Source organism: Thalassophryne amazonica, chromosome 23 (genome assembly GCF_902500255.1).
Source record: "Thalassophryne amazonica chromosome 23, fThaAma1.1, whole genome shotgun sequence".
Classification (NCBI taxonomy): domain Eukaryota; kingdom Metazoa; phylum Chordata; class Actinopteri; order Batrachoidiformes; family Batrachoididae; genus Thalassophryne; species Thalassophryne amazonica.
Genome location: NC_047125.1, coordinates 4,625,696 through 4,651,745, shown reverse-complemented (window position 1 = coordinate 4,651,745; position 26,050 = coordinate 4,625,696). Strand labels below are relative to the sequence as shown.

Below are 26,050 nucleotides of genomic sequence, written 5' to 3'. Positions count from 1 at the left end.
CCCCACTATAGCCTGCTCACAACAACAACCCCCCACTGCTTCTCTGACTATGACCCCCCCCCCCCCCCCTTAACCACAACAGATCTTCCTCAAGGAGCTTCACATGATGATGTTTTATATGTAATTTTGATGTGCTGCACAAATGAGTTTTGATCATTTTTATAGTCAAAATCACTGAAATTTCACTGTATCACTGTATTTCCTGTTGAAATACAACAGAAAGACAAGAGACAAGCTCAGTATTTTGCTCACTGCTCAGTGTGGTGCTGTTGTTGGAGCGACATCGCTGCTATTTTGGAATCGTTTCACCGTACTCTCACACGTGCCACTGTGGACAACAAACAGAATGTGTCTCTTCCCAGATAGATCTCTGTCAGTGCCACTTCTTGTTCTGACTATAACACAAAGTTAACTCAAGTTTTTAATCGCCAACTGGAATCAAAACATTCCAACCGTATATTTCTGATCTCTTCCACATCAAACTCCATCGTGTCGATGTTTACAAAGTGCTTCAGTGATAACAGGTGAAGTTGCTCCAATATGAAGTTGAATTTGTCTCATTAATACTTACAAATGCACAGAGTAGTCCATGAGCCACTCATCAGTTTTGACCAGATCGGTACCATTTAAGGGGAATAAACAACACTTCCAGCCTCAGTGTATCATGGCCTACACAGAAATGCATGATAGGCATCCCAGGGTGGTAGGTCTAAACAGGCAGGGGTCAATGAAGAATTACACAGAGGTCAAACTTTAAAAATGCTTCAGTCATGCTGAAAACTGTATCACATTACTTGTCTGATCATAATTCCAAAAAGGTATAGTTTGGACTATCTGTGATGGAATGGTCTGGAATTATGGGGTATCAACAACAAACATGGTGACAAAAGTCAATTTCAGTTTGTATAGGGCTCAAAAGTTAAAGTTGTTAAAATTCAGTAAAAAAAATTATGCAAATTATTGTTTGGGTTAATAGGGTTCTAATAAGGAATAGTTTGCACCATCTGTTATGTGTAGTTGTCATGTTACAGGGCAATATATGTCACGTCATAGAATCCTTTACCTTCGAGACCAAACATTCAACAGTCAAAACTATTCCATTTATTAATCCTTTTATTTAAAGCAATAATTTGCATCATTCTGTACTGAAATTGGAGCAACTTTAACTTTTGACCCCTGTATAAACTGAAACTGACCTTTGTCACCATTTTTGCTGTTTTTACCCCATAACTCCAAAACATTCCATCACAGATAGTCCAAACTGTACCTTTTTGGAATCGATATGATCAGAGAAGTAATGTGATATAGTTTTCAACATGACTGGAACATTTTTAAAGTTTGACCTCTGTGTAATTCTTCACTGACCCCAACCTGGCTACAGCTAGTACCATGGGATGGCTATCATACATTGTTGTGTAGGCCATGATACACTGAGGCTGGATTCAAAGTCTTGTTTATTCCCCTTAAGTGGTACCGAAAACCTGCTTGGCTCATGGACGAGAGGGTGATTTACAAATATTCCTGGATTTGTACACGTGTTTTGTGATCCACAAACACAAAAGCATTTGCAAAACTGAAAATTGTGTTCTCCTGTTGGTGTTTAGCCACACCGCCCCCTGCCAGTCAAAATGCATAGAACACTGCCATCTACTGGATGGAAATGTAAATAGCAACTTACATATTTGTGGATCTCAACTGAAGTTTTGTGCTGAGAATGTCTCAATAATGCGTAAGTGAGCAACAAGATGAATGTGTGTACCCGGTGATCAACAAATGCTGAATCACACTTCACAAACAGAATTTTCAGTTTTGCAAATGCTTTTGTGTTTGTGGATCACAAAACATGTACAAATCAAGAGATACCCTCTGTGCATTTGCAAGTATTAATGAGACAAATTTAACTCCATGAGTCTTGATTTTGTCCTGTTCATGTCCACTTAAATTTTTTTTACACCACTATCAATGTCTTTAACGTGGTCTTCGTCCTCTCTTTGTAATTTTGACTATGTTACAGATGCAGCTTAACAAACCAAACTTGCAGAACCTCAAAATGTCAACATCCGGGTTCTTTCAGTGACTTTAGATATTACAGATTCTGATTGCATGAAAGTTCGCTGTTGTTGAAAAAGTAACCAATGACATTGAGCGTTTTAGTTTGGAGTTTCAGCAGCGCCATTCTGGTTCACATATATATGAGGAAAGATTTAACGCACCGATGACCCGCGCTGCACCAACACCCAAACATTTTCTCTACGGATTTACACTGATCTCAGAAATGACCCAGAAACCCAGAAAAACTCTGAAATCCACAGATCCATGGAAAATTCTCATCCCAGATCCAGGCAGGTTTTAGGATCAGTGGAATTTATGGGTGATTCTTGCAGTCAAATTAAGCTTTAAAAGGAAATGTTCGGTTTTGGTGATGTTTCCAAAAAAACTGATCTGTGTAGGAGGACTTGGTTACTTTATATACGAGTGATTCTTAGACTACGGGCACTTATGTCCTTTGATCATATTGTATGAAAAACAGAAAAAAGGGGAAATTTTATAGTTATCTTTACAATGAAAGTGTTTGAAGAAATTTGTTCTAGTAGTCTATGATGACTTTTTCACCTTTTTTCAGCATCATTATATATAAATATTGCCATTTTGTGCTTGTCCCACACCCAGACTTTTGATCTTCAATGATAAAAATGAATGGTAAAGAAACGTTTTTTTCTAATGTTTTAAAATATCTGAATAAAATATCAGTAAAATAATCAAAACATAATTGGGGTATTCAATGTCATACAACTGTTTTTTTAAACAAAATGTAGTTGTCCCACACTATTGCCTTAATTTCCACCACAACACTGTAATGTCCCTTTAAACAGTTTATATGAAAGATTGTTTGGGTAGTTTCTATGGAGATAAACAGTGACATCAGAGCACATGTATATAGTGCCAAATCACAACAAACAGTTGCCCCAAGGCGCTTTATATTGTAAGGCAATGGTGTGGTGGAAATTACATTTACAAGGCCAATAGTGCCCGTAGTTAAAGAATCACCCTTGTACGTAGTTGTTAGGCAGCAGATGGGTCTGTACTTGTTGGGAAGCTGTGTTTCCTTGGTCTTTGGCAGTAGGCTTGTGTTCCCAGTCTTTAGCCAGTCTGGTGTGTCGTCTTCTCCGTTCAACATTTTTGTGAAAGCCACGGCATAATGTTGGTGTAATGCTGTCAGTCTTTTCAGCCAAAACTTTGGGATTTTGTCGATGCCAGGTGCCTTGAAGTTACTGTATTCATTCATTCATTTTCTTTCTGATTTACTCTTCAGTGATTACAGTTGCTGGCATTTGCTGTTTGTCTTTGTTTTTCTGTTTTATTTTTTCAATCCACTCAGCCTCTTGGTGTTGTTTTGGGTCTTCAAAAGTGGCTTCCAGAATTTTTCAATTTCTTCTCTCTCAGGTGGTTGTTGTACTTCTATTGTGTCGTTTGCCAACTTCCTGTACACTAGTCCGGGGTTTTTGCAAATTGTTTATCTGCTTTGCTTGAATTTTCTTGTCTTTGTTCCTAATCTGTGCTGCAAAATCTTTCACTAAGGCTTGATGTTCAGCCGGCCTCCCACCCAGCTGTTTATCTTCAAGACTGTATTTTCTTTTAATGCAATTTACTTTTTTAAGATTCCTTTTGTGGTTTTGGCTTCCCAAAAATGTTATTTGGGAGATCTCTGCTCTTAGGTGACTGATTTTTTGTTGTAATTTCTTATTCCATTGTGGCACAGTATTCTTTTTCTTAATTCTGGTTCCTTTTCTCTCCAAATCTTGTGGGGCTAATTTACTTTGTATGTACCATGCTGCTCCATAATTTACAGAGTTTAAATCTGTCAATGTGGTTCCTTCTGGGACCAGTTTAACCAGTCCCAGGTTAACTTTTAGCAGGATAGTTTTGAATTTTTTTTATTCTCCTTTAATTTAGTCAGTTTTGGACGCTCTTTCTTGTCCATTTTTCTTGTTTCTTCAGTCTAATTTGCCAGTTCCTCTTTTAATTCATGCTGTTCTGGGTCTGTGTGCACCTGTATATTGTTTTGTAGATGAGCTGGTGAATGGCTCATTTTTGGGGGGACAGTGAATAACTATGAATTATCATGTGTTTGTTCAGAGTGCCCTCCTGCTTCTGTCTTTTATTCTGATCAGAACAGCTAAATGGTGTGTCTGGTATGAATTATCATGTGTCTGCTCAGGGTGCCTTTTTGTCCAAACTGTTGTGTGGGCCACTGAAGAGGAGGTACTGCTGGCCCACCACCACCAGATGGCGCCCTGCTTGGAGTGCGGGCTTCAAGCACGAGAGGGCGCCGGAGCCACTGGGAGTGACAGCTGTCACTCATCATCAGCACCAGCTGTCACTCATTCAACTCATCACCATAAAGGCCGGATTGCAACTCCACCTCCTCGCCAAGAAATCAGCTATCTTGGAGGTCATTTCTCTGCTGTATTTAACGCTGACTAATAGTCTGAACTTCTTTTCAGCCGTTTTCCTGTGGGTGTTGCCTTGTCTGTGGGATTGGCGTTTGGTGTGATCAGCGACAGCTTCGCTTCACACCCCAACCAGATAAGTGGTTAGACAGGAGCTGCACGAGTGTGTGACTGGAGGTGGAGGTGCTCCCTCCCAAAAGAACACAGACTGTGGGATTACTGAGTGTGCATACTCACACTCACCTGTACTGTTTCTGTTCTCTGCCAGCAGTGCCAGGTCTGACAGCTGGAGACGGTGACCACCTGGGGACCCAGGACTTGGCGGCTCCGGTGTTCTTCAGATCCGTTGGCGGTGAGGGCCGTGTGGGATCCGGCTCGGTTCTGGACGGGCGTCTCCTATCCTCAAGCCTGCCCACACGTCACCCAACGTAATTGACTGTAGTTCCAAACTGGTTGTTGTCTGTATTCCGTTGTGCACAATTTACAACATTAAATTGTTACTGTTTGGCTTATCCATTGCCCGTTCTTTTACGCCCCCTGTTGTGGGTCCGTGTTCCTACACTTTCACAACACAAACTTTTGACCACACTCAGAACAGACAAATGCTTTTTGCCCCTCTTTTATTTCTCTTCAATTTCTTTTTTACAGAGTGCAATGGGCCCCAAACCTGGGGTCTAAAGTTGCACCCTAGGCTCTATAGTTATCCTAACCAGATCTGGCATTGTATCCGAGGGCTCTCTTCAAGATGGTGATCGTTCCCTTAATCGCAGACAGCTGCACCTCATGTGCACTTGGGTGACCGGGGATTGCCTCAAGATATTTCTTCGGGTTCTTCTTCATAAGCCCTGTTGCTCCCACCACAACTGGTATGATAATTTCTTTCAATGACCACGTTATTCGTAGATCATTTTTAAGGTCTTGGTATTTCGTGATTTTCTCCCTTTCAGCTCTATTCAGGCCATAGTCATTGGGGACTGTCACGTCAATAATTTTTGCTGTCTTCTCTTGCTTGTTCCAAATGACTATCAGGTTTTACTGCACCTCCTTCGATATGTCTTCCTGCTGGGATCTCTTTGTCATTAAAGACAGTCACTTTTCCATTGGATGAGACTGGTGCTGGCTCATACTCCCAAACATGTCCCTCTACTTCCACCTCCAGTTCCTTGCATACTTTCCAATGTAGGTATTTACAGATCTTGTTATGCCGGCTTCTGTAATGTCCATCTGCCATGAGGATCTGACATGCTGATACTAAGTGGTTTACACTCTCAACAGCTGCATGACAGAATCGGCATTGATCATTCTGTGAAATTCCTGCCATTTTTTTGAAGCCATTTGTTAGTAGTCCCTGATCTTGCGCTCCAACTATAATTATTTCTCCATCAAAACTAAGTTCTCCATTTGTAAGCCACCGCATAGATCCTTCTTTGTCTATGTATTCCTTTTCGAGTTCTTCTTGGAATCGGCCAGCCCTTTTGTGCTGTTTCCATCTGTTCATTCGATGTTTTTGTTCTCTTTTGCTGTATTTTTCCCTGGCCTGTCTTGCTAGTGTTGTTGCAGGTGTCAGATCATTGCTTTCTCTCTCTTGCAAAAGATCTCCAAAGTTTTCTGCCAATTTAATAATAGGGGTCTGTTGTGGCATAGTCTTAATATGATGTTGCATAACCTTTTACATAACTTTTTTCAACCTTTTTCACCTTTTTTTGCCCTGTATGAATTATCATGTGTCTGTTCAGCTTGCCCTTTTCTCCAAATCTTTTACCGCACTCAGAACAGACAAACGCATTTTTCCTTTTTTTTTATTTCTCTTCAATTTCTTTTTTTACAGAGTGCAATGGGCCCCAACCCTGGGGTCTACAGTTGCATCCTAATCATTATTGGCATTGTATCCGAGGGCTCTCTTCAAGATGGTAACTGTTCCTTTAACTGCGGATATCTGCACCTCATGGGCACTTGGGTGACCAGGGATTGCCTCAAGATATTTCTTCAGGTTCTTCTTCATAAGCCCTGTTACTCCCACCACGACTGGTATGATATCAATTTCTTTCAATGACCACGTTATTCGTAGATCATTTTTAAGGTCTTGGTATTTCGTGATTTTCTCCCTCTCAGCTCTATTCAGGCCATAGTCATTGGGGACTGTCACATCAATAATTTTTGCTGTCTTCTCTTGCTTGTTCCAAATGACAATATCAGGTTTTACTGCACCTCCTTCGATATGTCTTCCTGCTGGGATCTCTTTGTCATAAAAGACAGTCACTTTTCCATTGGATGAGACTGGTGCTGGCTCATACTCCCAAACGTGTCCCTCTACTTCCACCTCCAGTTCCTTGCATACTTTCCAATGTAGATATTTACAGATCTTGTTATGCCGGCTTGTGTAATGTCCGTCTGCCATGAGGATCTGACATGCTGATACTAAGTGGTTTACACTCTCAACAGCTGCATGACAGAAACGGCATTGATCATTCTGTGATATTCCTGCCATTTGTTAATAGTCCTTGGTCTTGCGCTCCAACTATAATTCTTTCCCCATCAAAACCAAGTTCTCCGTTTGTAAGCCACCGCACAGATCCTTCTTTGTCTATGTATTCCTTTTCAAGTTCTTCTTGGAATCGGCCAGCCCTTTTGTGCTGTTTCCATCTGTTCATTCGATGTTTTTGTTCTCTTTTGCTGTATTTTTCCCTGCCCTGTCTTGCTAGTGTCGTTGCAGGTGTCAGCTCATTGCTTTCTCTCTCTTGCAAAAGATCTCCGCCAAAGTTTTCTGCCAATTTTATAATAGAGGTCTGTTGTGGCATAGTCTTAATATGATGTTGCATAACCTTTTTCATAACTTCTTCTTGAGAGCTCTTTAAGTACTGCCCAATACTTATTATAGATGCTCTATAAGTCTGGTTGATCTCCATAAGACCTAAGCCGCCTTCTCGACGAGGGAGATATATTCTATCCATGCATTGGTTTCTGTATGTAATTTTATGTAGGGTGAGCATCTTCCTAGTTTTAGTATCTAATTTGTTAAGCTCACCCTGTGGCCAGTCTACTATGCCAAAGCCATAGCTTAACACAGGCAATGCAAACTGGTTTATGGCTGTGATCTTGTTCTTTGGTGTCAATTCTGATTTACAGATTTTCTTTAAGCGGTTTAAGTATTCTTGTGTTACTTTCTCTCTCATTTTTTTATGCTCTATTGTAGTATTTTCTTCAATTCCCAAATATTTGTACGTGGAATCCTCAGCCAAATCTTCAATAGTGTTCCCCTCATCCAACTGTATATTTTCTGCGACCTGCTTCTTACCACTTCTGATTGTACATTTAGAGCACTTATCCAGCCCAAATTCCATACCGATTTCCTTAGAAAACGTATGGACTGCCTCCACTAATCTCCTGAGTCCCCTCTCTGAATCTGTGAATATCTTCAAGTCATCCAAAAACAGAAGGTGGCTCACCACCTGTTTGTTTTCTTCCTCCATCTAAATCATACCCGATGTCAAATTCCTTGAGGATCTTGCTTAATGGATCAATACTAAGACAAAAAAGGAGTGGAGAGAGACTATCTCCCTGGAATATCTCTCGCGTCACTTTTATGGCTGGGATTATTATCTGCCCCTCTGCATGGTTTAGAGTGATGGTGGTGTTCCACTTATTCATTTGTGTTTTCAAGAGAGATCTTATTTATTTATCTTCTTTTTCCTTTTTATTTCTCTTCAATTTTTTTTCAATCTTTTTCCCTGTGTGAATATCATGTGTGTGTTCAGAGTGCTCTTGTGCCCAAATCTTTGACCACACTCAGAACAGACAAATGCTTTTTGTCTTTGGTTTTTCATTTATCTTTGATGTCTTTTTAGTAAAATGCAATGGGCCCCAAACCTGGGGTCTAAAGTTGCACCCTAGGCTCTATAGTTATCCTAACCAGATCTGGCATTGTATCCGAGGGCTCTCTTCAAGATGGTGATTGTTCCCTTAATTGCAGACAACTGCACCTCATGTGCACTTGGGTAACCGGGGATTGCCTCAAGGTATTTCTTCAGGTTCTTCTTCATCAGGCCTGTTGCTCCCACCACAACTGGGATGATATCGATGTCTTTCAATGACCATGTTGTTCGTAGGTCATTTTTCAGGTCTTGGTATTTCGAGATCTTTCCCCTTTCAGCTCGATTCAGACCGTAGTCATTGGGGACTGTCACATCGATGATTTTGGCTGTTTTATCTTGCTTGTTCCAGATGACAATATCAGGTTCGATTGCACCTCCTTCAATGTGTCTTCCTGCTGGGATCTCTTTGTCGTAGAAGATGAATTAGCATGTCTGTTCAGGTTGCCCTTTAGTCCAAATCTTTGGCCACACTCAGAATAGACAAATGGTTTTTGTCCTGTCTTAATTCTCATGTGTTTGTTCAGAATACCCTTCTGTTTTTGTCTTTTACTCTGATCAGAACAGCTAAATGGTTTTCTGCTTGCTTTCCTCCCCTTTTGTTGCTCTGAGTTGTTCATGTGACCAGATGCTTTTCCATATTTAGAGCCTTTAAATTGTTTTTCATCAGCATTGCCTGAACGAACAATATTGGTATTTTTCTGACAGTTAAAACTTGACTGAAGTTCTCTGGTCTGTTTCCAATCATCACTGTCATCAGTCTCAGTTCCAGAACTGTATGAACTCCTGCCACTGGTATCTGGTTGTAAATAACAGTTTGGACCTGAGTTGCTGGCTGGTTGTGGTCCTCCATCGTCCTCTCCATCAGCTTCTGCTGTCAGTGTTCTGTGTACAGATGAACATGGCTATAGGCTCAGCGCCTTGGGGCAACTGTTTGTTGTGATTTGGCGCTATATAAAAAAAAGTTGATTGATTTTCACTCTTCACAGGGACCAAACCAAACTTGGTGAGATCTGCCTCCTCCAGCTGCTGAATCTGCTCTCCCTGCTGACTTATCCACAGCTTCTCTTCTTCTTTAATGTCCTCCTGGTCAACACTCAGATTCCATTCTTGTTGTTCAGGTAGAGTTTCTTCTTTAATCACCAACAACGGCTGCATGTCTGTAAAGAAACAATACAATTAATTTAACACATGTCAGAACAACACTCACTAAAATAAAGTATCAGTGTTCTGAGTCTGACCTGATGACAGTAAGTTATTGCACTGATGGAACTGATGAAGTGGAAATGTACATCAGGATTAGTTTAAAATTTTGCCTCACAGCAAGAAGGTCATGGGATCGATTCCCACCTATGGCCTTTCTGTGTGGAGTTTGCATGTTCTCCCCGTGTTTGTGTGGGTTCTCTCCAGGTGCTGCAGCTTCCTCCCACATCCAAAGACCTGCATGTTAGGTGAACTGAAAACTTTAAATTGACCCTTGGTGTGTGGGTGTGTGTGTGTGTGTGTGTGTGTGTTTGTCTATATGTGGCCCTGTGACAGATCATTGGCCTGTCCAGGCTATACCCCGCCTCATGCTCCATGACAGCTGGAATGGGCTCCGGCCCCTCGTGACCCTTAATTGGAGTAAGCAGGTACAGAAGATGGATGATTATTACTACTTATGTACATGGCGCTCGAACAAGATGTCAGAAGTCATCAAATATATGACACATCTATGGTGACGTTACAACGCATTAAAAATATATAAGCCAAATAATTTAATTCATAGTTTGTCATGTTGCTGTTCACAAACACACAATGTTAATGGACTGAATTTCTACAGCACATTTTACCATCTGATACACATGTTCAAAGAGCTTTTGGCCATTTATTCAACATCGAGACGTTGAATACAAGGTCTGTCCAAAAAGTAACGGACCTTTTTATTTTTTCAAAAATTATATGGATTTGAAACACGTGTGATTTCATCAGCCAAGCTTGAACCTTCGTGCGCATGCATGAGTTTTTTCACGCCAGTCGGTTGCGTCATTCGCCTGTGGGCAGGCTTTGAGTGAGCACTGGTCCAGCCCCTCGTCAGATTTTTATTGTCAGGGAAATGGCAGAGAGACTGCCGCTTTGCTCCATGAAATTTTTTTCAGAAACTGTTAGAGACAGCCAGTTGGAAACCATTCGAAAGATTCTGATGGCTTTCGGTGAAGATTCTGTCGGCATCACACGTTTTAAGGAGTGTTAAAACCTTTTAAATCACATATGATTCAAATTCATATAGTTTTTGAAAAAAATAAAAAGGTTTGTTACTTTTTGGACAGATCTTGTAAACTTTCACTTTCATCCTTTTTTCAACATATTTTACTAGAACCATTTTAGTAAACACTTATTTAATGTTTTTTTTTTTTTTAAACTAGCAACAGAAAGCAGCCTTGCTACTTATGCTCCAACATTATGATTTGCTATAATTTCCTCTTTGTATAGGGGGGAAAATAACAAGATTGAAAATGCCAGCTTTAAACAGTCTAAACCCAAATCTTTATTCAACATCAGCAAATACCTACAAAGAATGTAGAGGTCTGTAATTTTATCGTAGGTACACTTCAACTGTGAGAGACATAATCTTAAAAAAAAATTTAAAAAAAAATCCGGAAATCACAATGTATGATTTTTTTTAAATAATTTATTTGTATGTTACTGCTGCAAATAATTATTTGAACACCTACCAACCAGCAAGAATTCTGGCTCACACAGACCTGTTAATTTTTCTTTAAGAAGCCCTCTTATTCTGCACTCTTTACCTGTATTAATTGCACCTGTTTGAAGTTGTTACCTGTATAAAAGACACCTGTTCACACAATCAATCACACTCCAACCTGTCCACCATAGCCAAGACCACAGAGCTGTCTAAGGACACCAGGGACAAAACTGTAGACCTGCACAAGGCTGGGATGGACTACAGGACAACAGGCAAACAGCGTGGTAGAAGACAACAACTGTTATGATTATTTATTAGAAAGTGGAAGAAACACAAGATGCCTGTCAATTTCCCTCGGTCTGGGATTCCATGCAAGATCTCACTTTGTGGGGTAAGGATGATTCTGAGAAAGCTCAGAACTACACAGGAGGACCTGAAGAGAGCTGGGACCACAGTCACAAAGATTGATGATGATGCTGTCATGGTTTAAAATCCTGCAGGGCAGCAAGGTCCCCCTGCTCAAGCCAGCACATGTCCAGGCCCGTTTGAAGTTCACCACTGATCATCTGGATGATCCAGAGGAGGCATGGGAGAAGGTCATGTGGTCAGATGAGACCAAAATAGAGCTTTTTGGAATCAACTCCACTTACCATGTTTAGAGGGTGAGAACAACCCCAAGAAAACCATCCCAACCCTGAAACATGGGGGTGGAAACATCATACTCTGGGGGTGCTCTTCTGCAAAGGGGACAGGACGACTGCACCATATTGAAGGGAGGATGGATGGGGTCATGTATTGCGAGATTTTGGCAAATAACCTTCCCTTAGTAAGAGCATTGAAGATGCGTCATGGCTGGGTCTTCAGCATGACAATGACCCCAAACACACAGCCAGGGCAACTAAGGAGGGGCTCTGTAAGAAGCATTTCAAGGTCCTGGAGTGGCCTGGCCAGTCTCCAAACCTGAACTCAACAGAAAATCTTTGGAGGGTGTTGAAACTCCAAACCTGAAAGATTTGGAGAAGATCTGTATGGAGGAGTGGACCAAAATCCCCGCTGCAGTGTGTGAAAACTTAGTCAAGTACTACAGGACATGTCTGACCTCTGTAATGGCAGACAAGTGTTTTTGTACCAATTGTTAAACTCTGTTTTTCTAGGGGGTCAAATACTTATTTTATGCAATAAAATGCAAATTAATTATTTAGAAATCATACAATGTGATTTACCGGATTTTTTTTTTAGATTCTGTCTCTCACAGTTGAAGTGTACCTACGATAAAATTACAGACCTCTCCATTCTTTGTAGGTGGGAAAACCTGCAAAACTGACAGGGGGTCAAATACTTATTTTCCCCACTGTATATCTTTCACTTGACCCAGTCTTTTGTAGGAACCGTCCTGAACAAAGGGCTCAGAAGCAATGCTTTAAATACAGAAAAGGCCATTTAATTTAGTCTAATGCGAAGTCATAACAGATCTGGACTCTTAGTGAGCGTAGCTATCATGAGAACTGGTTCCGAAAGAGCTACAAACGCACAGTGGCACACACAAAAACAGGTTGATGGTTCACCCTATTTTTCAGTATCCACCCTGTTGTTGTGTCTTCTCATGCAGACAAGTGGAGACTGGCTGACAGTTACAAGAAAGTCATGATAGCAGAGTACACACCGTTGATGGGAAATGGAAAATTAATCTTATATAACATTAGCAAAAGCACAGTGACACATTAACAAGTCCCCCTTTTGAATGATAATATCATGTCAATATCCAACTGCCTGATCTGTGTATCCCTGGACAAGCATGCACCTGAACTGGTCCCCAAAGCCAGAGCAGACCGAACCCAACCACATTGAGCACAGAGCGGAGAGAAACCAACAGATCCCCTTTAATACAACACAATGTCACACAACCCTGCACCCCTATGGCTGGAACGCCCAACTGGTCAATCGTGGGCTGAGTTCCAGTTTAACGCCTGAAAAGAAAAAAAAAAATCTGGACTCATCAAAAGCATTGTGTATTTTTTAGTATCTTTCTGATCACAACTTTTCTGTAATGGTTGGTGACCTGTCCTCTTCAAGTGCTACTCTTGCTTGTGGTGTTCCGCAAGGCTCAATCCTTGGCCCCACTCTTTTCTCATTGCAAATGTTCCTGCCACTCGGATGAATCATTGCAAACCACAATGTCGTTCCACTGTTATACGGACCACATTCAAATCTTCGTCCCGTTGGAACAAACTGACATGGGGGGCAGCATGGCCAGCTGTATTGCAGAAATGAAACAATGGCTGTCTTTGTATTTCCTGCACCTAAATAAAGACAAAACTGAGTCTATTTTGTTTGGTGACTCACAGATCATGGACGTTGGGGGATTGTTGGTTAAACCCACTGTCAGACACCTTGGGGTGATATTTGACAGTGGTTTTAATTTTGACAAAAAAAAAAAAAAAAAACCCGACTCACTGGTCAAATTGAGCCTTTACCAACTATGGCTTTCAAGCTCTCAAGAGAAAATTTGGATTAATTTATAAATAACACCCACTCCACCCTTAACTTCTCCTATCAGGTGAAATATGGACTTAAACCTCGAAACAAAACTCAAAGCTCAATTACTGACCACTTTTCTTCTCGGGAAGCCACGACGGTTGAAGGTAGCTCCAAGTGCAACATGGCGACAGAGACTCAAACAGAAGGAAACTGTTGTGTGGGCTGCCCAAAGAGGAGGTACTGATGGCTCACCACCAGAGGGCGCCCTGCCTGTCGTCAGGTTTTAGGCACCAGAGGGAGTAGTCGCCTCACAGGAGCCCGGAGCTGACAGCTGTCAGACATCAGTTCCTCATCATCACATTCCATAAAAGCCTGGGAGAGACGTCAGAACTCTGCCGAGTTATCAGCTTACCCGTCAGGTAATCAACTCAGCCGCTCTGTGCCGTATGCACACGTTTTTGCATCTGAGCTTTTTGCAGTCGTAACCTTTTTGTACACTTGCAGCTTGTAGCCGAGTTTGTGGAAGATGGAAGGAGTTGGCGTACCCACTCCTCACTCCAGACTTGTTAAGTGTTACATAAGGCACTGCACGTACTCTGACTTCTTGTGACTGGAGGTAGTTTTTTCCCCCCAGAAAGGAACTGTGTTTTTGCTGACTTGTTTGCTGGGTGTTCACACACCCACCTCGTAACCTGTCTGTTCTTCCTGTCCCGGATCTGACAGCTGGAAGCGGTGGCCACCTGGGGACTCAGGACTTGGTGGCTCCGGTGTATTGCAGGTCTCCGTTGGCGGTGGAACCTCGTGGGTCCCGGCTCTTCTCTGGATAGGCGTCTCCTACCCTCGGGCCTGCCCACACGTCATCTTTTGTGTGGATTGATTGACAGACTAAAAGCATATTTAGTTGTTGTGCACATTTGCAGAATAAATTATTTATTCGGACATCCTATTGGCCGTTCATTTACGCCCCCTGTCGTGGGTCCGTGTACTTCACTTTCCCAACAGAAACTTTGCAATATTGCAAGAAATAAAGCGGGGTAATGAAGCGCTATCCCAGAAGCTTGATGCTAAAACTGCCGAAATCAACCAGTCTATTTCGGGGCTGAAAACACTGATAGACGGGATGTGTTCACGTATTACGGAGTCGGAGGAACGGATTAGCACAGCTGAAGATAAGCTAACTGCACTGGACTCCAATATCCTCCGCCTGATGAAAGAGAAGGACTTTCTCATGGATAAAGTGGACTAGCTGGAGATCCAAAGCCGTCGGAATAATATTTGCATTGTTAATCTGTGGGAGGGTGGAGAGGGTAGTGACCCGGTGCAATTTTTTACAGAGTGGATCCCGTCAGTGCTGGGAAAGGAGCACTTCCCCCAGCCGCTGATTATCGAAGGAGTGCACCGGCCCCCGGCTTTCAGAACTCCAGCACAGAAACGGCCCAGACCCATCCTCATCTGCCTGCTCAAGTCCCTGGACCAAGATCAAATTCTCCGACTATCCGCCAAAATAACCAGAGAAAAAGGTGGTCCAATCACCCACGACGGGAACAAGGTGATGTTTTTCCGGACCTGAGTGCTGCCCTGGTGCGGCGCAGAAAAGAATATAACCCTGTCAAGAAGGAGCTGCACGCCAAAAAAAACTCCAGTTCAGCCTTCTTCATCCAGCAACTTTGAGAGTGATCACAGGTGCAGCACTACAGCTCCACAATACGCAGTGAAGAGCGACATTGACGCACAATTTGTATATAATTGCAACGAACCTCTTACAGATTTATGTAAGTGCATTGCCATAATTTTTTTTTTCTTCTCTGCCCTTTTTTCATCACCAACTTATATTTGAACATTATGGACAAAAAAGGAAAGTTTTTGTTCTGAGGCAGCAGTTGAAAAATAATTAAAAACCAAAGTTCACTTTTATAGTTAAACTGGGTGTTAAAATATAAAATTATTAAGTTAAAATGTTATACTTTACAAGTGACAAGTTTTCATACAAAAAAGCTCTGGGCCGAATAAGTTAGAATTTGTATGGTATTTTTAGAGAGCGATCAACAGAGGTCCCAGCTGGAGAGTTTTGATGGCACCGAGTATTCAGGGGTTCGGCGCCTACGGGAACGGGGAGGGTGTGTGTACATTTTTTTGTTTTGTTTTAATGAAAAAGAGGCATCTTTGGGCTTAGTTTTAAGAGATAAGGCTTTTTACTGTCAAATTCCATTTTCCATATGAATAAGGTGGTAAAATTTGTTAGTTTTAACGTTAATGGTTTAAATGGGCCAATTAAAAGGAAGAGGGTGTTAACATACTTAAGAAAATAAAAACGGACATAGCTTTTGTTCAAGAGACTCATCTCACCTCACAGGAGCATGTAAAATTAAAGAGGATGGATGGACCAAGTTTTCTATTCATCCTTCAACTCTAAGGCAAGAGGTGTTGCCATTTTAATAAATAAGAACATCCCCCATTATAATTCAGGACACAACTGTTGATCCATTAGGTCGATATGTTATAATAAATTGTCAAATTTATTCGGAAAGTTGGACCTTGGTAAACCTTTACGCTCCCAGTTATGATGATAGTTCTTTTATTCATGACATTTTTCTTAAGGTATCTGGTGGCCATAAATATATTCTCATGGGAGATTTTAATTTTTGTTTAGATCCAATTTTGGATAAATCATCCACTTCCATCTCTATAGTCAAGTCAGCCTCAACAACTCTGTAATTTATGAAGGACTTAAATTTAACAGACATCTGGAGACAAAAGAACCCTCAAACCATAGACTATTCTTATTATTCTGGCTGTCATAACTCCCACACCAGAATAGACCTTTTCTTATTATCAACACAAGTAAGTTACAGAGCCTTAGAGTCCGAATATCTGCCAAGGATACTTTCTGATCATTCTCAATTGACTTTGTCCATAGAAATACCTGAGAAAATGCAGTGTGTCTATAGATGGCGCTTGAATCCAACCCTCCTTAAAAAGACTGATTTTTGTAAATTTATCAGGGAACAAATAAAATTATTTTGTGAAACAAATTGTCCCTCCTCCCCCAATAGTTTCATATTATGGGACACCTTAAAAGCCTATTTAAGATGAAAAATAATCTCTTACACAAATGGACTTAAAAAATCATTACTGGCAGAAATGGAAGATTTAGTAAAAGAGATTCATAGGCTCAAAAAAGACTTTCAACAACATAGGGATAAGGAAACATACAGCTTATGGGTTAGTAAAAAACTTAAGTATAATACTTTAAGCACATATCGGGCAGAGAAAAATATTTTGAGAGTAAAACAAAAATACTATGAGCTGGGGGAGAAGGTCCATAAAGTCTTATCCTGGCAATTAAAAAAAGAAGAGAGCTCAAGAACAATTAACCAAATTGAAAATGAAAGTGGATGTATTACACAGAACCCAAAATAAATTAATCAAACATTTAAAAACTTTTATGCCAATCTTTATAAATCCAAATCACCAGAAGATCAAACCACAACAGATACATTTTGTCTGACATTGTGTTACCCAAATTAAGTCTGGAGGACCAGAATTATCTAAATCTCCCATTCACTGCAAAACAAATAGAAAAGGCTTTAATTCTGCTACAATCTAATAAATCACCAAGGGGAGGATGGGTTTCCCTCTGGCTTTTATAAGGAATTCAAGGACTTGCTTCTGCCTCTTTTTATGAATGTCATTAACCTAGCCTCCAAAACGAAAAGCCTCGCTGATTCATTTTCAATGGCGATAATTACAGTGATCCATAAAAAAAATAGAGACCCCCTAAAATGCTCCTCTTTCCGACCATTCTCGCTTTGTTATTTACAGTTAAGATCCTTCCTTCAGTCTGCCCTGGGACCCCAAATGCATCTACCTACACTCAGTGATATGGAGGGACTGGTTCATGAGGGAAACACACCTCACCTTATCTCAAAAGTTTACTCTCTCTTGATGGTTGATGCTCCAAAGCCTGGGTTACATAAATCAAGAGAGAGGTGGGAGTCTGATTTAGGTGTGACAATTAGTGCAGAACTATGGTCCGAATTATGTCAAGCTAGTCTAACTGCCACTATTAACTCTAGATACAGACTGACACATTATAATTTTCTCCACCAAACCTATATTACACCCCAAAAATTACATATATAATAATATAAACCTGAGATATCCAAACCGTGCTTTAGATGTGGCATAGAAGAGGGCTCATTCCTGCACTGCACATGGTCATGCACAAAACTTACTAGATTCTGGTGTAATTTTTCTGAGATTATGACCAAACTTTTAAGACGACATTTCATATCAGATCCTCAAATTTGTCTGTTAGGAGACTTGACACACATTGGTGTTAACTAACACGTAGTTGTAACCACATAGCCCCAGTCCTCCATGCTCTGAATGGCATCCAGTTCGGGGTCGGATCGATTTTAACCCCTTAACGCCCATCGTTGCATATATGCTACAATCTGACTCAAATATGCAACTTACCAAATTGACCTGTATGCCTGTTGTCGCGAATTCGCAACATACCATCATTATTATTATAACATTAAGTCATTACCAGAATACCCAATATTACTATCTAGTTTTTGTGCAAAAGTGAAATTAATAATCTCAACATTATTTACCATCTACTTAAAGGCAAAAACACACACAAAACATTTTTTATATACAGCTATATAAATTCAGGCATTAAGGGGTTAAAATTCTTATGCTTGTTTTTAAAGCTCTGAAAGGTTTGGCCCCACCATACTTAGCCGAGCTGCTGACACGTCGGGACCAAAGCAGAGTTTTGGGATCTTCTAACAAGTGTGCACTAGCAGTTCTGCGGTCTCGATATTCCCACTTGGGAGGCCAGGGTTTCTCTGTGGCCACACCCAGACAGTGGAACAAACTCCCACCCCGATATCTGCACTACCACTGACCTGAATCTTTTAAAATCTATTGTTTCTGCCCTCTTCAGGTCGGTGGAGTGTCCTTGCCTCAAGTGGAGTATCTCGGGGTCTTGTTCACGAGTGAGGGACGGATGGAGCGTGAGATCGATAGACAGATCGGTGCAGCATCTGCAGTGATACGGTTGCTGTATCGGACCATCGTGGTGAAGAGAGAGCTGAGTAGGGGGGCAAAGCTCTCGATTTACCGTTCGATCTACGTTCTGATCCTCACTTATGGTCACGAGATTTGGCTCATGACCTAAAGAACGAGATCGCGAGTACAAGCGGCCGAGATGAGTTTCCTCTGTAGGGTGGCTGGGCGCTCCCTTAGAGATAGGGTGAGGAGCTCGGTCACTCGGTAGGAGCTCGGAGTTGAGCCGCTGCTCCTCCATGTCGAAAGGAGTCAGTTGAGGTGGCTCGGGCATCTTTTCCGGATGCCCCCTGGACGCCTCGCTGGAGAGGTGTTCCGGGCACGTCCCACTGGGAGGAGGCCCCGGGGAAGACCCAGGACACGCTGGAGGGACTACATCTCTCGGCTGGCTTGGGAACGCCTTGGGGTTCCCCCGGAGGAGCTAGGGGAGGTGTGTGTGGATCGAGAGGTCTGGGCGGCTTTGCTTGAGCTGCTGCCCCCGCGACCCGAGTCCGGATAAAGCGGAAGAAAATGGATGGATGGATGGATGTTTCTGTATGAAAACATTGCTTTTCATTTGGCGCTATATACACTCAACAAAAATATAAATGCAACACTTTTGGTTTTGCTCCCATTTTGTATGAGATGAACTCAAAGATCTAAAACTTTTTCCACATACACAATATCACCATTTCCCTCAAATATTGTTCACAAACCAGTCGAAATCTGTGATAGTGAGCACTTCTCCTTTGCTGAGATAATCCATCCCACCTCACAGGTGTGCCATATCAAGATGCTGATTAGACACCATGATTAGTGCACAGGTGTGCCTTAGACTGCCCACAATAAAAGGCCACTCTGAAAGGTGCAGTTTTATCACACAGCACAATGCCACAGATGTCGCAAGATTTGAGGGAGCGTGCAATTGGCATGCTGACAGCAGGAATGTCAACCAGAGCTGTTGCTCGTGTATTGAATGTTCATTTCTCTACCATAAGCTGTCTCCAAAGGCGTTTCAGAGAATTTGGCAGTACATCCAACCAGCCTCACAACCGCAGACCACGTGTAACCACACCAGCCCAGGACCTCCACATCCAGCATGTTCACCTCCAAGATCGTCTGAGACCAGCCACTCGGACAGCTGCTGAAACAATCGGTTTGCATAACCAAAGAATTTCTGCACAAACTGTCAGAAACCGTCTCAGGGAAGCTCATCTGCATGCTCGTCATCCTCATTGGGGTCTCGACCTCACTCCAGTTCGTCGTCGTAACCGACTTGAGTGGGCAAATGCTCACATTCGCTGGCGTTTGGCACGTTGGAGAGGTGTTCTCTTCACGGATGATGCGAAGGAGATGTGTTGCACTGCATGAGGCAAATGGTGGTCACACCAGATACTGACTGGTATGCCCCCCCAATAAAACAAAACTGCACCTTTCAGAGTGGCCTTTTATTGTGGGCAGTCTAAGGCACACCTGTGCACTAATCATGGTGTCTAATCAGCATCTTGATATGGCACACCTGTGAGGTGGGATGGATTATCTCAGCGAAGGAGAAGTGCTCACTATCACAGGTTTCGACTGGTTTGTGAACAATATTTGAGGGAAATGGTGATATTGTGTATGTGGAAAAAGTTTTAGATCTTTGAGTTTGTCTCATACAAAATGGGAGCAAAACCAAAAGTGTTGCGTTTATATTTTTGTTGAGTATACATGTGCTCTGATGTCACTGTTTATCTCCATAGAAACTACCCAAACAATCTTTCATACAAACTGTTTAAAGGGACATTACATTGTTGTGGTGGAAATTACGGCAATAGTGTGGGACAACTACATTTTGTTTAAAAAAATCACAACAGTTGTATGACACTGAATACCCCAATTACGTTTTGATTATTTTACTGATATTTTATTCAGAGATATTTTAAAACATTAGAAAAAATGTTTCTTTACCATTCATTTTTATCATTGAAGATCAAAAGTCTTGGTGTGGGACAAGCACAAAACGGCAATATTTGCATATAATGATGCTGAAAAAAGGTGAAAAAGTCATCATAGACTACTAGAACAAATTTCTTAACACACTTTCATTGTAAAGATAACTATAAAAGTGTGAAATTTCCCCTTTTTTCTGTTTTTCATACAATATGATCAAAGGACATAAGTGCCCGTAGTCTAAGAATCACCCGTCAACGACCAAGTGGAGGAAAGACTAAAAACAGGCCAATTTAATCATTTGCTGCTGCTCTGCTACCCTGCCTGACCAATCACAAGTGAGAGACAACATTGAAATCCTCAATAAAGAGACTTCAACCCTGATCCCAGAGATCACCTGACATCCACGTTTTCCTTAGATACCTGCTGCAACCAGCTAATTAGCAACACAGTTTAAATTTTAATTTTGTTTAAATCAAACTAAGTGTTATAATAAAATTAAGTGTTCTGAACTTACACGGTCAGCGATCAGGAAGAGAAACGAAGACAATGAGACATTGTCCCCATTTTGTGGCAGAGCAAAAAGACAACGAGACATTGTAAATGTTTCCAAATTCAAATGTTGTATAAGATGTAAAAAGTCTGATTTTATATTCACCATCTCCAGGGATTAGAAGTAGTGAAAAATGAAAAAAAGCCGAAACAAAAAATTACTAGGGGCATGCTCCCCCAGAAAAGGTTTGAATTCTAGAAGCTGAGATTCAACCTGGTGCTATTCCAGATAATAAATTGCAGTGAGTGCAGCCCCCATTTTGGTGAGAAAAAAAACAACAAAAAAAAACTCTTTCTTCAAAATCACTTGTCTTGTAGTTTTCTCACAAGAACTCACAAATACATTTTTTTAACATGAACAAAAACTAATCATACCTGTAAAGTAATGCACGACCACTTGACTTTTAACTGTACTACATAAATATACTTCAATCTACTTGGAAAATTTTAGACATGTTGGCTACAGATACGATCGGTTTGGTCACCTCTGGTCTTGTCTTGTCTTTACGTCTTTAAAAAGTGGACGAACATCATACGATGCTGTCACATTGTCAACACATTATACATATATAGCCCCCCTCATTTTTTTCTCAGTGGTGTTGTGAATGTGATACGTTGATAATTGTTAATTTGCTAATCTACTTTATCCACCACAGAACTCTGGTCAGAGAGCAGACATGAACACACAGGAACAGTTCAGAGCCTTTATATGCAGATTTGTTGGCTAACAGATGAACCTGAATGGCTCAGTTTAACATGCAGGGAGCACAGGAGTTGGAATGAAACATTCCATAAACCACTGAATGGTCTCAATTAATAGTTTCTGCCAGACAGACACACAAATAAAACAATGTGATTTTCGTTCCAAATCCTAAACACACGGTACTTATTAATACAGTAAAATCAGAGAAACACTAATAACTGTTGGCTGAAACTGTTTAACATAATATCGTCTAAACAAACCACATAGCGGCTAGTTAGCTTAGCCCTTAGCTAATAATGCCAAATACCTTAAAACATCCCCACTCGGCAGAAATCACTATCAACACCACGCAACATCCATCCCCAATAAAACAGAAAACCTTCTGCAAATAAGTAACTCACCCTCTTCACAAAGGAATTCTACTATAAAAGCAGCGTTGTTGGAATAAAAAAATAACCGGTCCTAACGCGACCGAAGCTATCAGCACTTTGGGGCTGTCCAAGTCGATGCCTGACCAAAATAACAACTAATACAGCGACAGGGAATTTGCAACACAACGGATTTACACTGATCTAAAAATGACCCAGGCGACTGGCAGGCAAACAAACAAACAAACAACAAAAAACTAAAATCCACCAAAAAGCAGAGATTTTTCATTCCTTCATCTCTGTACATAAATTTGTAAATAAACGCAGTGCTACTCAACTGAACAAACGTGCGATTTTTTTTTAAATACAATAATTAGTATTGGTATGTATTTATGACTCAAACAGCATCATCTTGCAAAATATCAATGGCTCAAAAGAAGAATAATGTAGCCTAAGTTACAATTCCACCATGACTGCACCAACTGGACTAAATTTCCAACTTTGCCATCACAAACCGACTTAGTAAGAGTTACCGAGAGGTATTCAGATACCAGAAACTAACATTTTATAAACCATATACAGTGAGGAAAATATGTATTTGAGAGACTGTCGATTTTGCAAGTTTTCCCTTTTACAAAGAATGGAGAGGTCTGTCATTTTAATCATAGGTACATTTCAACTGTGACAGACAGAATCTAAAAAAAAAAAAAAAATCCAGACAATCACATTTCATAATTTCTGAATAATTAATTTGCAATTTCCAATGTTATTTATTATTATTTATTTGTAAATGATATGCTTTTTTTATTTTGGGCAGCATGGTTGCTAAGTGGTTAGCACTGTTGCCTCACAGCAAGGAGGTCATGGGTTCGAGTCTCACCTGTGGCCTTTCTGTGTGGAGTTTGCTTGTTCTCCTCATGTTTGTGTGGGTTCTCTCTGGGTGTTCTGGCTTCCTTCCACATCCAAAGACATGCAAGTTAGGTGGATTTGAAACTTTAAATTGTCCGTATGTGTGTGGGTGTGAATTAGTGCAGCAGCTCAGAGAATATTTAGAGCTGAATCCTGCAAATAGTGATACAAGCACCAAATTTGGCACAAATGTGCAGCGATGCAGGGATGAAAAGTCTCCTGTTTTTGGAGGATATCAGCTTTTTTGTGCCAGTCACCTGGGTCATTTTTTTTTTTTTTTTAGATCAGTGCAAATCCGTTGTGTTGTAAATTCCCTGTAGTTGTATTAGTTGTTATTTTGGTCAGGCATCGATTTGGACAGCCCCAATGCGCTGGTAGCTTCGGTGTTGTGACCAGTTATTTTTGACACGACAACGTGCTTTTAAAGTAGAATTCCTTCGTGAAGAGAGTGAGTTACTTATTTGCAGAGGGTTTTCTGTCTTATCGGGGATGGATGTTCCGTTGTGTTGTTAGTGATTCCTGCCGAGTGGGGATGTTTTAAGTTATTTGGCGTTATTGGCTAAGGGCTAAGCTAACTAGCCGCCATGTCGTTTGTAACGACGATGTTTGGATATTATGTTAAATAAGTTCAGCCAACAGTTAATATAATGGAGGCAAAGCCTTTGACCGAGCAGCGTATTTCTCTATGGAGAAATATTGAAGTTGTTTGATTGAAATACTGTAAAAAAAAAAAAAAAAAGTGACAGTATTATTTTAATAATTTTCTTCAGGGGTTGATGATTTCATTAAAAAAGTGATGTTTACACAACAAAAGAGGCAGGTTATATTTTGCCGAATACGGCAAACAGGCACCTCGCGATATTTGACGGGATCTCCTTGTTGATTGGCTCGTTCAAATGACATCATCGTAGAGTTTATTTCAACATGGCGGTGCCCTCAGCAAAGATTTTTGCACAGGGCTGACATTCCTCAAAGCAGTCGCAATGTTGAAAAGTACTTCGTAAACGATCAGAAATGACCAAAGTGTGCCAAATCGTTTCAGTGTTCAGGTTATACGGTTAATCTGTTCTAATTTCTTCAAGTGTTTCAGGAATTTTGAACCATCTTCAGCAAACTGAAAGTATAGATATTTTAATATCTATATAATATAATATATAATATCTATATAAACATGGTGTCTAACCCGATCCTTACTCTGGATGGCATTACCCTGACCTCTAGTAATACTGTGAGAAATCTTGGAGTCATTTTTGATCAGGATATGTCATTCAATGCGCATATTAAACAAATATGTAGGACTGCTTTTTTGCATTTGCGCAATATCTCTAAAATTAGAAAGGTCTTGTCTCAGAGTGATGCTGAAAAACTAATTCATGCATTTATTTCCTCTAGGCTGGACTATTGTAATTCATTATTATCAGGTTGTCCTAAAAGTTCCCTGAAAAGCCTTCAGTTAATTCAAAATGCTGCAGCTAGAGTACTGACGGGGACTAGAAGGAGAGAGCATATCTCACCCATATTGGCCTCTCTTCATTGGCTTCCTGTTAATTCTAGAATAGAATTTAAAATTCTTCTTCTTACTTATAAGGTTTTGAATAATCAGGTCCCATCTTATCTTAGGGACCTCATAGTACCATATCACCCCAATAGAGCGCTTCACTCTCAGACTGCAGGCTTACTTGTAGTTCCTAGGGTTTGTAAGAGTAGAATGGGAGGCAGAGTCTTCAGCTTTCAGGCTCCTCTCCTGTGGAACCAGCTCTCAATTCAGATCAGGGAGACAGAGACCCTCTCTACTTTTAAGATTAGGCTTAAAACTTTCCTTTTTGCTAAAGCTTATAGTTAGGGCTGGATCAGGTGACCCTGAACCATCCCTTAGTTATGCTGCTATAGACTTAGACTGCTGGGGGGTTCCCATGATGCACTGAGTGTTTCTTTCTATTTTTGCTCTGTATGCACCACTCTGCATTTACAACCCCTGGCAAAAATTATGGAATCACCGGCCTCGGAGGATGTTCATTCAGTTGTTTAATTTTGTAGAAAAAAAGCAGATCACAGACATGACACAAAACTAAAGTCATTTCAAATGGCAACTTTCTGGCTTTAAGAAACACTATAAGAAATCAAGAAAAAAAAGATTGTGGCAGTCAGTAACGGTTACTTTTTTAGACCAAGCAGAGGAAAAAAATATGGACTCACTCAATTCTGAGGAATAAATTATGGAATCACCCTGTAAATTTTCATCCCCAAAACTAACACCTGCATCAAATCACATCTGCTTGTTAGTCTGCATCTAAAAAGGAGTGATCACACCTTGGAGAGCTGTTGCACCAAGTGGACTGACATGAATCATGGCTCCAACACGAGAGATGTCAGTTGAAACAAAGGAGAGGATTATCAAACTCTTAAAAGAGGGTAAATCATCATGCAATGTTGCAAAAGATGTTGGTTGTTCACAGTCAGCTGTGTCTAAACTCTGGACCAAATACAAACAACATGGGAAGGTTGTTAAAGGCAAACATACTGGTAGACCAAGGAAGACATCAAAGCGTCAAGACAGAAAACTTAAAGCAATATGTCTCAAAAATCGAAAATGCACAACAAAACAAATGAGGAACGAATGGGAGGAAACTGGAGTCAACGTCTGTGACCGAACTGTAAGAAACCGCCTAAAGGAAATGGGATGTACATACAGAAAAGCTAAACGAAAGCCATCATTAGCACCTAAACAGAAAAAAACAAGGTTACAATGGGCTAAAGAAAAGCAATCGTGGACTGTGGATGACTGGATGAAAGTCATATTCAGTGATGAATCTCAAATCTGCATTGGGCAAGGTGATGATGCTGGAACTTTTGTTTGGTACCGTTCCAGTGAGATTTATAAAGATGACTGCCTGAAGACAACATGTAAATTTCCACAGTCATTGATGATATGGGGCTGCATGTCAGGTAAAGGCACTGGGGAGATGGCTGTCATTACATCATCAATAAATGCACAAGTTTACGTTGATATTTTGGACACTTTTCTGATGTTTAAGGATGATGAAATC

The 26,050-nt window shown here is 40.8% G+C and overlaps 1 protein-coding gene and 1 long non-coding RNA gene across 2 annotated transcripts in view; both read right to left on the bottom strand.

The window, feature by feature from the left end:
* Positions 1 to 26,050, bottom strand: part of LOC117504818 — a 3,434,143-nt gene that overhangs the window by 1,257,778 nt on the left and 2,150,315 nt on the right. The window lies entirely within an intron of this gene.
* Positions 5,756 to 7,503, bottom strand: LOC117504936. The gene is made up of 2 exons (XR_004558994.1): positions 7,274 to 7,503; positions 5,756 to 6,117 (listed from the first exon to the last, which is right to left on the bottom strand). It is a non-coding gene; the product is annotated as an uncharacterized LOC117504936 (long non-coding RNA).